Below are 15932 nucleotides of genomic sequence, written 5' to 3'. Positions count from 1 at the left end.
TCTTAGTTGCAGATGATAGAGCCCACTGCAGATAACTTTAAGAAAAAGGGATTTATTGAGGAATATAAAACACTCAAAGGATCATGAAAGGCATTCCAAGAAAGAGACATTAGGCAAGTTTGCTGCTGTCTCCACCATGATTAGAAAGCTCTGAATTATGAAGCCACTTACATAGCTACTGTTTTCAGACCTGCACTCCCTCTTTCATCCTAAGGAAGCTACAAGAACTGGAAGTCACAGCTGCTCTTGCTGGATGCAGTGTCTGTGTTGTCTCTGTCATGATCAGAAAGTTATGGGATCAGGAATTTGTCTTGCCAGTGGCTTGCTGGAGAACCTAGCTGCCTTTGCTAAATTCAAGCCAGCAAAATAGACTGCCCTTGGTCCAGCTTGCTTCCTAATATTACTAGTTCATTTGACTGTTAGAAGATAAACTATTAACTATTTGGTCCCTAAAAGCAAGAAGCAAGTGAGGCTGGGCAGTGCTTTTGTTTTGTTTGTTTTGAATTAGCAAGAATTAGACGTGAGAAATTATCAAAATATGGAAGCTGTTTTCAAAAGAAATGCCATATATACATCCTTATTGAAGATAGAGAACCCTGGGTTGGGTTGGCTGCCAATCAAGTTCCAGTGTCATCTATCAGAATAGAACTGGGAGAATACAAGAAAAAAAAAATGAGTCCTAAATCTTGCAACCAACACCAAGAGCTGTCCCTTTAATTTTTTAATGTTATTGCTAAAATATAAGTTAAAATAATTTCTTGAATTTCAACATTCAGTTTTTCACTGGCTTTAGTATATAAAGACAGGTTGTATACACATAAAACCATATTGAGTGGTTTAGGAAAGCACATAATGAAAAAGAAAAAAAAATTATTTATTTATTTATTTATTTATTTATTTATTTATTATTTAAGAGAGAGAGAAAGAGAGAGAAAGCATGAGCAGGGGGAGGGGCAGAGGGTGAAGAAGAAGCAGACTCCCCACTGAGCAGGGAGCCTGACAAGGGGCTGATCCCAGGACCCTGGGATCATGACCTGAGCCGAAAGTAAACGCTTTACCACCTGAGCCACCCAGGCACCCCCCCAAAATTTTTAATTTAGCTAGCTCTTAAACTGTTATACTACATGCAGGAGAAAACAAACAACTCCAAAATTTCTTTCCCTGCAGAAGATCCAAACAAAATTTTGCTCAGTAATTATTATTGTGCCACCATTATTAAGTTAAAAATAACCAAATATTTTTTTCAAGTGGTCTTGGTGGCAGAAGTGGAAAAGATGGGGTTTGTCTGTAACTCTTCTTGTTCTGGATTCCCCTTTCTTTACACTTAAGGAACAGATGTTCAAATACTCTTACTAATCCTGCTGCAGAAAAGCTTCTCCCTCTACTACCTCCTCTGATCCTCCAGAATTTTCCCAGCCAGAGCTGTCCAACACAATTCCCTGTGATGATGGGATGAAGAAAATGTTCTATATTCTGTGTTGTCCAGTACAGACAATAGTCAGTAGTGCCAGGTGGCTATTGAGTACTTGAAGTGCAGGGAGAATGACTGAAGAAATGACTTTAAAATTTTTATTTTTAATTTAATTAATTTAAATTTGAATTAAAATAGCCACATGGGCTAAGGGCTGTCCTATTGAATGGGACAGCCCCAAACCTCTATCACCTCTTCACCCCAAACTGTAATTAAATATTTCTGTTTTCTTAGTAGAATGGTACAGTTGATCTCAGATATAGATATCTAGGAAAGTAATTGATGTTTATTATTTTACATTGGGGCACTAATTATTGCATCTGTATTAACCCTGAAAGCAATTATTTGTGTTTGAAATAGAAAGATGCTTGATTCAGTCAATGATAAGTGTTTTTTAATCCCCTCTGTGTTGAGCCCCACTTTGGGTACTGGGCTTTGGCAAAGAATGAAGCACACAGACAATAAATAAACTACTAAATGTATAATAGGACAAGTAATAATCAGACCTGAAAAGAAATACGATGCAGGATGATTTTATAAATGTTATAATGAAGAATATTTTGTAAATCCAAACATATATGAAATCCAAGTATACCACTAAACTATTTGATATCAAGCAGAGTGTTGGGAGACATTTTAAGTTTCCTAGTTCTACCTAGTATATAATACGAAAGATTCCTAGTTATTGCAATAATGCCTATTAAATTATCCAGAAAATTGGCAGCAGTAAAATACCTTAAAATGCAGATAAACCATATATAGATGATTATAAGCATAGATATTAAACATAGGGGGATTTGAAGTAATGGATATCTTCTGGGGTCAAGACATGACCAGAGTTTGTGTCCTTGGAGGTAAATTTTGCCTGCCATGGGACACTTCGTACTGACAGGGTCCTACAGCTTTGGTCTTAACAGCAATTGTTTTGATGAATGCCCATCAACATGGGGAAAGATTCAAAGGCTTGGGCCCATACATGAAAAAGCAGGGAATCTGAGATTTCAGTGCAAAATAATGCTTATGAAAGGGAAGAACCATGATGAGTGGAAAAATCATTATCGGGCAGTCCTTGGCTGTGGGTAGAAGGAATCAGAATTTCCCTTTAGATTGTAAAATAATGGATTAGGCCTTACGTGGATTTAGGACCTGAATTTACACTATACACATCATCCAAGACCTAACGTGGGCTAAATAGCAGAATCAAAGCAAATCTCTGGAAGAGCACAGTTTCAATATAGGCCTCAGAGATCCCCATATTCTCATGAATATGAAAATTAAACACACACAATACAAGAAAACCAGGCAGCAAAAGTTAAGAATAATTAGAAATATAAAATGTAAATACTAGAATCAGATACATACGACCTTCAGAAATTTATATTGACAGAAAACAAATATTGAAAAACATGCTAAGTATGATTAAAGAAATAAAAGTTGTAATTGAAAACAAAAGTAAGAAGTAAAATCTATAGAATAATAAGTCATGCTGTAAAAAGAACGAAAAAGAACTTTTTGGAATCCTTGATAAGTTCAAAAAAAACCTTAAAATTACCTTGGGATTTTGATTGAGAGTACATTAAATTTATTGAAAATCTGTGGCGACTGCCATCTTGAATCTTACCCCAGAGAAGCAAAAGCTTCTTACTAGAGGCCTTTTTAGCTAGTTTTATTCCAAGATACAATTTGGACCTTGGCATGATTGCTAATGGAATCTCTTTTTCATTGTGTTTTCTAATTGCTCATGTTTAGGAAAGCGATTGATTTTTTAATGTTTTTATTCTGCCATTATAATCTTAATTCTTCTAATACTTTTGCAATTGATTCTGTTAATCATTCAAACATCTAGAAGCAATGATGGTTTTTACTCCTCCTTTCCAATACATAACTCTTTGTTTCTTGCAACTGGCTAGGAAACCTGTAGAAATCCTGAACAATAGTATGATAGTGGACATTTACATCTTGTTCCTAAAATCATGGGAATATTTCTAGCTGTTCATTCATAAGTTTAAGGTCAGCAGAATGATTCTGGTAGAGGGGTCAGCAGACCCAGGGGCCAAATGTCCAGTAGCCTGCTTTTATAAATCAAGTTTCATTGGAATTCAGCCATTCCCACTCATATTGCCTAAGGCTGCGTTCATACTACAGTGGTGGGCAGAGTTGAGTACAGATTGCAAAGCTAAAAATAATTTACTATCTGAACTTTTACAAAAAAGTTTTTTGAATCTTGTTTCATGTATATATGTACATACATATACATATATACACACACACATAGAGATTAACTTTATCATTATGATATATAATATATATAACAATGACATATATATTAATTATAATATATATAATTTCTTTATCAATCTAGCATATGTGAGATTTCAAACATTGGGAGCAAATAATATGACTTCTCTATAAAACAAATATTAAATATGACATACAAATATATATATGAAAATAAATGACATTAAAGACTGATCCCATTTTTTATTTACTATTCTTTTCTCTGAAAACAAATGTGGGTACACAAACAAAAATACCTTGAATCTAGATTGTAATTCTCTATAGGAAGGACTAAAAGTACTTTAATGAGAAAGCTAAGTGGTGAATGTCTGAGTTGTAATGAGGATGAACGGAAGAAGTTGTTCTCACCTCAAATTATCCACATTAACTTACTGAGAGGTGAAGTACACACCTCTAAAAAGCTTCAGTGGGTGCAGGTGTTGACTTTAACATGGTTGCTAATATTTCAGGATCACAATTAGGCACACCACAATAACTGTCTCTTGGTTAGTATCTGTTAAACCTTAAAAGAGAATGTTATACTGTGACATGTTTCTGAATTTCACATATGTTTCTTGATTTTGTTTATTACACTAATTTTATAGTTTTGGCAGAACAGGAGGTCTAACTAGTTTAATATTTTTAGCACACTTCATAACTATCTGAATCAAGCATGTTTTAATATCCTTCTGTCAAAATAACAACTGATTTTCATTTAAATTATTTTTTAAGATAAAGCACAACATTAAATCAATTGAAGAAACAGTTGTGGCCTCCAGCTGTGTTATATTATTAGATTTTTAACACATCAAATGATTGAAAAATGTAGAGCATCATTTTAAAGATGTTAATCACCATTGGCCTTCAGCAATGAATGGCTGCAACTTTAATGTGCCTCCTCCAAAAATGTTTAGCAGTGCTTAACAAACTCATGGCTCACTTATTTCATAAAAGGGATCTTTAATAATATATGTATATTATATCAACCAAATAGTTCAGTTTCACTTTGCAGTTTTACCTTGGTTATCTTTTCTATTCCATTATCTTGCAGCATATAATCTAAGGTGATAAAAGTCTTCCGTAGCGTGCTGGGCAGTGTGACCTTTGGGAATGCCAGACTTGCTCACAAAATCCTGCCCTTAAAATAAAGAGGGTTTCCTTTGTCTTATGTCACATGTGGGTTTTGCTGCAATCTCTGTCCTTTGCTCATGTGAAACCACTTGATCAGTTACCTGATTTCTGAGTATTAGTGATAAACAGTTGCTGTGCAGGTGATAGCAGCCCTGAAAGGGGCTGGCTCTGAGAGGGGCTGGGCGGGCAGGGTCTCTATAGGGCACCAGCAGCAGAGCTTAGTACACATGTGGAAGCTTTATCTCCACATCTCCACTAGCAGAGCGCGGTTTAGGCATGAGTAACGAGAAGTGAAGCCCTTTGACCCCAGAAGGAGGCTGGAGTTTACTGTGTCTTTCTGAGTCACTGACCCTAACCTGATTATTTCTGGCTTTTGAGGTTTGTTTGTCCATCAGGACCTCTTGAAGTTTCAGAACAAGTCTGACCACAGCCAAATACACACAAGTGTCATATGTAACTATACCTATCTGTTTATATAGTAACCCTGACAATTATTCATCTTGCTTTTACTTTTCTTATTCCATTTTATATGTATAATACATATAAGGTTAGAGTCTGCCGTTTTCTTTGAATTTATTAAGTTCTTAAAGTTGATAAATGACTTATTTTTCCTACAGATTAATCTTTTATCTGCCATGAACATCTCTCCTTGTTCCATTAAATTCCTTTTAACTTCTGTTCTTTTGAGTAATATTGATAGTTTTGCTCCCACTTTATTTTGTCATTATTTGTATGATTAATCATACTTCTCTTTATTTCCAAGTTTTTGACATATTTTGGTTTTAGATGTGTTTTTCATAAATTATGGCTGGATTTTATGCTGATTTCCCCCAATCTTTTATAATGACAGTCACAACAACAGTGGACATTACCGTTCTCTTACTATGGCCAGGATCTGCCCTAAGTGTTTTAAATGTAGTAAAAGATTGACTCCCCAGAGCAATTTTAAGAGATATTATTAACCCCACTTTATACATTGGACAACCTTTGTCCATATGGTGGAAAGAGTACTCACATTCAGCCATCTGGGTCGAGAGCCCACACTTTAACCACTGCACTCTTTCATGTCTGAGGGTGTTTTTAATTTTCCATGTACATTTAATGGGGAGTGAGAGAAGACATATTAGAGAATATTGATGTCATGGCGCCCTAATTGATATAATTTCATAGAATGTATTTCCCTACCTGCTATGGCATAGGAGGAGTTGTAGGCCCTCTTTCATGGCATTTAAAGTCCATCAAGAGGCCAGGGCTGGAAACCATGCCTAATACAAAGAGAGCTTTGAGACATTTCAGAATTGAATGCTGAATTATTGCACATACACTAGGCATGCTATGGAACTCAAAGGAAATGGAAGGCGTCATGTATAGCTTTATTTTACATAAGTTGAAGAATAGCCACATATTCAACTTATAGTAACGTAATACACATCTTTCCTTGTGCTAAGTACTTACATATTTTTCAGTAGAATAACTTAGAAGTATATATATACTTTCATAGGATACAGAAATATGCAGAGATATGAAGGGGAAGCCGACACAATTTCTTTTTTCTCAGCAGCTACTATGATCTAAACATGTATGTGGACTTGTTTAGTCATCATAACTGTTCTGCAGGTAGAAGTAAAAGGAGATGGAACAAATACCTGTTAACCACTTCTGTGCCCATCAGTACCTTTTCCATTCATTCATGCACCCATGAACATAGGTATATACGAATACCTTTGTTTAATTGATAATCCTTGGGTCCCCCACTATTGCCTGGCAGTATTATAGACAATGGGGCTATGTAGATGAACAATACAGTTAAGAACCATGTTCTCATAGACCCCATATTATGTTATGGGAACAGACAGCACTAGACAACTTAATCCTCACAACCCACTAAAAAATCCCCAATTCGTAAGTGATAAAACATATGTTCTCTACAGTCTTGGGACTCAGGGTCTGAGTAGTAACTGGTAAGTCACAGAGAAACACAGTTTCTCTAATCAGTACCTTTCTCCATGAATGGAGCCTACTTAAAAAAAATTAAAAATTGCAAGAGACCAGTGGACAAGATGACTTGAGTCATTGAGCCTGAGAAGTCTGCAGGTAGAACCTAAGCATGTCTTCAGATGAAAGCCCTCACTTGCTTATCAATAAATTCATCTCCCCAATGGGAGATGGTCCAGAGACTTCCATTTTTTTGAGTTTTAATGTACATTAAACACTACCCCTTGTGAAGTGATACTTTCCTAGAAGCTTTTCAAACTAAACAGCAGCTGTTCTATTCCAATCAGAAAATTCTTAGGATACAAAAAATTATGTCAAAAGTAAGAAAGTTATGAATGGTGTACTCGGTCACAGGAGTCCAAGGATCACCTCCAGCAAATTTAGCTTTGTTCTCAAAACCTGAAGTCAACTGTCTGGTGGCCCTATAGAGATGCCAAGCACATTTAAACCACCATGCAGTTTAAACTGGGTGCAATACATTTTCTAAGGAATGACTGGAATGAAAGATGAGTACAGCAAACTCTATACCTTGCTATGTTTCTTTCACAACTAGCCCACTTTTCTGCTTATTTGGAATGCTGGAGGATACACCCAAAAATTACAGATGAAGCATCTACAAGATGCATGAGCTGATGAAGCATTTGTCTATTATTTTTCTTGTGTTGTAAAGAGCACATTATCTATAAAATTATCTTAAAGTTCTCTCTTGGATTATTATAGTTACAGGCCTGATGTTCAACTTTTCACCAATTGGGATTCTTTAGCTACTTTTTATTTAAAGCCTAATTCACAAAAAAGACTATGATGCAACCTAAACCACATTGTCTTCTAGTTTTAAACCAAAACTAGAAAATGAACAATTTACATATATATTCATTTTATGAAAACAAGCACATATTCAGAAAATGATAAAGACCATTACAATAAATACCATATACTCAGTTCTCATATTAGCAAATTCCTTCAAAAATGTTTTTGAGTCAAACATGACAGTTTTGGTAGCAGCTCTTTCTGCCCACAGGTCCTGTCCCCATGCGTTCATAAACCATTTTGGAAAAAAAAAAAAAAAAGACAGGTATTTTTAAGACCCTTTTATATTCCCTTCAGATCCAAATACTTTTCCTCCCTAGAGGTAACCGCTATTATAAAAGTGAAATGTGTCTTTGCAGTAAATGTTTTCATGGTATATTACATTTGTATATATCCATAAACAATATTTATTGTTGTTTTGCATGTCACTAAGTCTACATTAAATCTCTCACCCTCTCTATATCATTCTGGGTCTTTTCTATTTATTCCAACATGAGGTATTTGATATTATTTAGTTGAGCTGCTCTGTGGTTGTATACCCTATGAATATAGCATAATACATAATAAGGTCCTCCTGCTGATGAACATTTATATTGATCAGGCTGTTTGTGATTGCAAGTAATCCTACAATTATATCGTAGTTTCCTTGGGCTAATAAAAAGGCTCTCTGTGTTATATTCTGAGATGACATTTCTGTTTATCAGCAAATTGACTTGATGCTACAGAAGGTTTCTCCAAAGTGATTGTACCAATGCAAACTACCAGCAGTTTCTGTGAGTTTCCATTTCCCTAAAGCCTTGCCCATTTTTGGATTGGTTTTCAATTTTTCCATACCACTTTTAGAATTAAATTGTTAAATCCCGTGGAGATTTTTTGGGGGGCTTTGATTAAATTGGCATTAAATGTTTATATTAAGTTGTGGGAAAGTGTCATTTTTATAGTACTGAGACTTTGTATCCAAGTATGTATGTCTCATAATTATCTAGATTTTCTTCTATGTCCTTCAGTGGTATATTGAAATTTTCTCCATAAGGTTATTGCATATATATTTTATATTCCATTCTAAGTAACTGTAGTTTATAACTTATATAAATATTATATATATTAAATTTCTATTTGAAAATTGCCATTATGTTTTAGTTGTTGAATTTTTCTAGCTATATTTCTGGACTTTCTTTTTAGTCGTAATTGTGTATTATCTCATACTTTCTGTACAAACAATCCTGCTATTTAGAAGTTACAATATTTTATATTTTTGCAATTTTTATACTTTTAATTTTCTTTTTCCATTTAGTAATGGAAACTCAAGTTGCATAACAGTGGTGGAGTCATTTCTGGGTTTTTTTCCTTGTCTTAAAATGTACATATCCAATGTTTTATAATTAAGTATGATTTTTTTATAAGGGGGTGGCCAGTAGATACTTTTGTTAAAGAAGTTTTCTTCTATTCGTAGTTTAATAAAAATTTTTCTTTTTAATTATGAATGAGTTTGAATCCTACTGAATACTATTTCTTCCTCCATCATATTTAGTTTTATCCATTACTATGCTAATATAATAAGTTATACTTTAGAAAATGAGTTTTGAATCTTACTGAATACTGTTTTTCCCCCATCAAATTAGGTTTTTATCCATTGCTTTGTTAATACAGTTTAATTATATTGTAGGATTTATTAGGCTTTTTTTCTTTGCTATGTTAATATAATGAATTGCATTGGTAGATTCTGCAACAAACCCAGTTTATTCCACCTATTTTTAGTAAAATACAGTGCAAATTGGGTTTGTAAATAATTTATTTAGGAATTTGTTATCTATGTATTCTTACATTATATTTGCTTATACTTTTTTAGGTTTTCCTTATTCAATTATCAAGATTGTCTACCCTCACACAATAATTTAAATAAATTTCCTTTCCTTTCGGGTGCCTGGGTGGCTCAGATGGTTAAGCGTCTGCCTTCGGCTCAGGTCATGATCCCAGGGTCCTGGGGTCGAGTCCCGCATCGGGCTCCCTGCTCCTTGGGAGCCTGCTTCTCTCTCTCTCTCTCTCTGTCTCTCATGAATAAATAAATAAAATCTTTAAAAAAAAAATTTTCCTTTCCTTTCTACTCTGAACCTTTGTATTTGAAAGGAATGCATGCTCTTGAAAGTTTATAAAAACTGATATATAAAACTATCTGGGTCAGGTATCATATGACCTCACTGATATGAGGAATTCTTAATCTCAGAAAACAAACTGAGGGTTGCTGGAGTGGTGGGGGGTGGGAGGGATGGGGTGCCTGGGTGATAGACATTGGGGAGGGTATGAGCTATGGTGAGCACTGTGAATTGTGTAAGACTGTTGAATCACAGATCTGTACCTCTGAAACAAATAATACATTATATGTTTAAAAAAAAGAAAGAAAAAGAAGATAGCAGGAGGGGAAGAAGGAAGGGGGGGAAATCAGAGGGGGAGACGAACCATGAGAGACTATGGACTCTGAAAAACAAACTGGGGGTTCTGGAGGGGAGGGGGGTGGGGGGATGGGTTAGCCTGGTGATGGGTATTAAGGAGGGCACGTTCTGCATGGAGCATTGGGTGTTATGTGCAAACAATGAATCATGGAACAATACATCAAAAACTAATGATGTAATATATGGTGATTAACATAACATAATAATAAAAAAAATAAATAAGTCGTTTCAAAAAAAAAACTATCTGGGTCAGGTATATAATTGAGGTACAAGAGTCTCTTCTTTTTTTTTTTTTTAAAGATTTTATTTATTTATTTGAGAGAGAGAATGAGATAGAGAGATCATGAGGGTCAGAGGGAGAAGCAGACTCCCCGCTGAGCAGGGAGCCTGATGTGGGACTCGATCCCGGGACTCCAGCATCATGACCTGAGCTGAAGGCAGTCGCTTAACCAACTGAGCCACCCAGGCGCCCCCAAGAGTCTCTTCTTGACAACGGCCTTTATTTTTGTTGCTTTATTCCTTTTTAATTTTTTTCTGTTTCTTTCTGTCAATTATAGTAATACATTTCTTTAGTCAAAAAACTGCCATCCTTGAGACACCCTCCTGATCATTCTCCACCCTCTGGAGCTAACCCGGCCTGGCTCCCTCCCTGTCCCTCCAGGCCTTCCCTTATGATCCTCCTGAAAGTCATCCCTCCTTACCCCCTGGTTGAAGGCCAGTGTCACAGTCTCCATGACCTCCCTGTTAATTTGTCCCTGATGTTTTAGAAGCCACCCTACACTACCTAGATTCAAGGGAGGTAATAGTTTAGAAGTTTTTGTGAGTCTGAACGTCTTTATTCTATTCTCTCCCTTGAGAGATGATTTGGGCATAAAATTCTAGTTTGACAATCGTTTCTCCTCAAACTTTTGAAGGAGTTTCTTGTATTTTCATTTCACTTCTACAGAGCCCACTGATATGCTCATTTTCTCTTCTTTATGTGTGACCTGTCTTTGGCCTATGAAAGCTTCTGGAATCTTTACCTTGTTTTCTAAACAATTACTATGAAGGGTTTATTGCTGGTAGGGCTTTTTCCACTCATCAGGATAAGCACTCTGTGGATCCTTTCAGCTTGGAACTATAGTTCTTCAATTCTGGGAAATTTTCTGTAATCATTGTTCATCATTTCTTCCACTTTGTTTTCTCTGCTTTTTCCAGAGTGCTGATTGATGTTATGTTGGAACTACTCCTCCGATTTGCCTAATTAAAATTTTTTTTTCTTCACTTAATATCCATGTCTTCATCTTTTTAGGTTGCTTTCTGAAACATTTCATCAACTTTTCCTTCCCACCTTTCTATTTTACTTGTTTATGTCAGTTTTCTTTGTTATTCTTTTCAATAGCTTGTTCTTTTTATATAAATGTTCCCTTTTTAAAGAACATTCTATTCTTTTTCATCAATTAAATATATATTTATACCTCAGTATATTAAAGTATATATTAACGTTTTTTTCTAGTCTCCCATGTATTTCTGGTTTTCAAAGTTTCTGATTGTAAGATTTGTTTTGGCCCTAGCTTTCATGTTAGTCATTGTTCAAATGCCTCAAATGCTGGTGGATTCTTTGGGTGGGGTTTTAAGGTAAAAGGGGTGATGGTTTTGGAAGCCTAACTGACACTATCCTATAAAATTTTTGACTTTTATCTAATTGGAGAAATTTTTACTTTTATCTAATTTCCAGCTGTGCCATGAAAATAGTAGTCTGGAAGATGTATCTGATATTTCTGGTATTTCAGAAAAATTCATAGAAATTTGGTTTAGCTACAAAAGTCACCAAAACATCGTGTTTTGTTTTATGCCATAATTATAGCTATTCAATGAAGTTATACTAGTCATCCCTACTGATAAGACTTTTTATTTTTTAAAGATTTCACTTATTCATCTGAGAGAGAGCGCGAGCACAAGTACAAGCAGGGGGAGCTGTGGAAGGAGAGGGAGAAGCAGACTCCCACTGAGCAGGGAGCTTGACCACAGGGCTTGATCCCAGGACCCTGGGATCACTACCTGAGCAGAAGGCAGATGCTTAACCAACTGAGCCACCCAGGTGCCCCCTGATAAGACATTTTTAATATGATTAGTCACTGATCACTGACTGTAGCCTCTATTTAGTAAATTAAATACTTCAAAATTCCCAATCCTTACAGAAAGAAAAACGAGCATTTGGTGGTGAAATACATTGGCAGCATATGTACTAGATATTCTGTAGACCAGAGTCTGTTTCAGTCTTGATGCTCTCTGCTATCTACATCTCTTTAGATCCTGTGGTGGGATCCTGCACTGTGGAAACAAGCTGGAGGGAGTCATTTCACACAGTCTGGCTAAGTTTGCTCTGTTCTTGTCTACAGTCATCCACCCTAACCTGGCCAACTACTGATATGTCAAAATGGAGAACATAGGAGATAACATGATTATACATAGCATGATTGTGTTAAAAGATAATACTTTTTTTTTTTTTTTTGGTAAATCATTTCTAAATTTAAGCTTTGAATGGGTAAGAGGGAAAGAACTTGATACTTCATATTTGTTGACTTTTAATAAAATAACCTTTTGAAGAGGTGCTTTCAGAAATAATACATAGTAATGGTAGAAAATGTGAAAAATAAAGAAACATCAGGGAAGAAAATAGAATCCCACATGACCAAGTTGTAACTACTATGAAACTGGTATATTTCCCTCAGGCCTATCACCAGGAGAGTATTGTATAAGTGAATGTGAATGTTTATTGTTTCATTTAACAAATATTTATGGAGTGGAAATTGTAGGCCAGGCACTGTTCTAGATATTTGGGAGACATACAGCCAAACTTTAGATGGTATTGTCAGAGAAGTACTCAAAAAGAATATACTTGTGTATTAATCATTGATAATGGATTTGATTTGATATAAGTCACATAATTAATTTGAAGTGTTCAGTGATGTTTCCTTGCTACAGAAGGGACTGACTTCTGCTCCTGTCAGGCTTTTAACATAGGGACACATTGTCTCAGTATATCTCATGACCGGAGCTGATTTGCAGTTGGGCTTTAGTTTCTGTTAGGGCTTCTCAAGCTCAGGTTTGCCCTATGCCTTCTTTATCATTCTAACTAAAAGTCTGGGAGGTCTACAAAAAATACTTCCTGGTGGATCCTGAGCTGTAAATTTTGTCCCTTTAGCCCATGAGTCTATAAAATCTCTGCTCAGCCTCTCAGTCTCTCAGTCACAACTTGTGTATCAACAAATATTCAAGAGGAAGAGCAGCGTGGAGTAGCAGACTCACTTGCCTGGGCACCCTTTTTTAGGGGGATCTTGGGCCCTACGAGTTCTCAGTGCTGTGGTAGCTTCTTAATCAAACTCCATTTTTTCCATTTTTTTTTCTATGTACTGTTAGCATGAAGGTTCAGTCACATCAAGCTAATCTGCCATCACCAGAGGGAGAAATAAATCCTCCTCTTTTCAGTCTATAACTTTATTCCATCCTGCTATTGTGACTGGCTTTCCCTCTTCTCAAGTCACACATGTCCTGTCTTCTCTGGAACGTAAATGTCTACGCAGTTGCAAAACATAGTTTTACTGTATAAGGTGTGGGAATAGAAGTAGGACCCAGGGAATTCAAATTATGCTTATAAAACACTCCACTCTTGGCCGCCTCGGTGGCTCAGTTGGTTAAGCGACTGCCTTCGGCTCAGGTCATGATCCTGGAGTCCCGGGATCGAGCCCGCATCGGGCTCCCTGCTCGGCAGGGAGTCTGCTTCTCCCTCTGACCCTCTCCCCTCTCATGTTCTCTGTCTCTCATTCTCTCTCTCTCAAATAAATAAATAAAATCTTTAAAAAAAAAAAAAAAAACACTCCACTCTTACTCTTCACTACACCACGTGCAGACCCTGATAGTTCTGAAGTTTTGCAGGTGTGTGTACTTTGAATTGGAGTACTTCTCCTTCTTTTGGAGGAGCTTTGTTTTGTTTTCCTCTTTTTCAGTTGCTATGTTGGGTTCCACTTTCTCTTGCCTTTTGATTTCGTTATATTGTAATTCAGGTTTAGGGATCTCTCCTAGTCTCATCCAAGGGGGATCATGTGTTTCTGTTGTTCATTGGCCTGGTTTTTCAGTAATTGTCAAGGTCAGAAGTGACTAAAAGGGATTTATTCCGCTGGTTTAACAATGAAATGCCCACAACATGCTGTGCCTGGCCATACACATGAATGAAAGGCTGTATACATGGGTTTTCCTTTGCATGTGAGAAGTCTTCTTTCCACCACTAACTACGCCTGTCACCTCAATGGGAGAACTGACCATGAACTCAGTTTTTTGTGAGTTGGACCTAAGAAGACATGACAACTAAATGTAATGTGTTATCCTGGATGGGATACTATAACCAAAAAAAAAATGATATTAGATAAAAATAAAGGAATCTTAAATCATGAACTTCAGTTAATCCATAAATATTGGTTCACTAAATGTAACAAATGTATCCATACCAATGTGAGATATTAATACTAGGGTAAACTGGATGAGGGTCATTAGGGAGCTCTCAATACGAGCTTTTCAATTTTTCTGCACAACAGAAACTGTTCTTAGAAATAAAGCCTATTTTGTAAATGTAGGCAAAAGATATAGGCATTTTACCCAAAAGAATATATGGATAGCAATTAAGCACCTGAAAAGGTACTCAGTATCTTTGGTTATTAGGAAAATGCAAATTAAAATCATGGTAAGATACTGCATGCCTATTAGAATGGCAAAGAAAGACAGAGAGAGAGGAAAAGGGGAGAAAAAAAGGGAAAGAAAAAAAAAAACCTGACAGTACCCAAAACTGGGGAGTTACTAACTGGAGCGCTTGGAATTTTCATACATTGTCTGTGAGAAGGCAAAACAGCAAAGCCACTATGGCTGTTTGCAGTTTCCTATAAAATTAAAAATACATTTACCATATGATCCAGCAATGAATTCTAGCTATTGACCCAAAATATATGAAAACTAATGTTCACACAGAAACCTATATGTGAATGTTTATAGTGGCTTTATACATAATTGGTAAAAATTAAATCCAACCCAAATGCCCTTCAGTTGGTAATAGATAAATGATAATATGTCCTTATGAAGAAACACTACTCAGCAGTAGAAGGAAGCTACTCTTGATACACACATCAACGTGGGTGAATCTTAAATGCATTATACTAAATGAAATAAGACGACTCCAAAGGCTACATACCATGGAGAGAGATTGACTATCAAGGAGCATCACAAGATCATTTTTGGCAGGTGGCACAACAGTGCTGTATCTTGATTGTGTGGTGGTAGTTGTATAATTCTAAGCATTTGCCAAAATTTGTAGAACTATATACCAAGAAGAATATTTACATTATGCAAATTAAAAACTAAAAAGCAAGGAAAAGAGAACATTGGAGTTTTGCATTTCTCATAAAAGCTCCCATTTGTTCTATTCAAAAATGAGGACAATTTAAAAATAGAATGACCCTGATATGAATAAATCAATAAGCCTCTGAACACTACATTTCCTTGCAATGTAGCACTGTTTTCTTTCTAACATAGTGATGGACTGGGTACATGTTATGAACTTTTAACATTGCATACTTTTTAATTTACTCTTTTTAATTAATATCTGGACTTCGAAAATTCACAGAAAAACTACCTCTTACTGATGTTTCTATTCTTAGGCAAATTAAAAATATTTTTAAACAGAAGAAATCTTGTGAATGCGCTATTCAATTTATTTACTGACTTATGCAAGTTTAAGTACATTCTTTTTTTTTTTTTTAAAGATTTTT

The sequence above is a fragment of the Mirounga angustirostris genome, unplaced genomic scaffold, assembly GCF_029215605.1.
Source record: "Mirounga angustirostris isolate CCGP_5_RB_7025 unplaced genomic scaffold, mMirAng1.0.hap1 SCAF_10, whole genome shotgun sequence".
NCBI lineage: Eukaryota > Metazoa > Chordata > Mammalia > Carnivora > Phocidae > Mirounga > Mirounga angustirostris.
The sequence above is the reverse complement of the archived record's forward strand: the minus strand, read 5'-3'. Positions refer to the sequence as shown.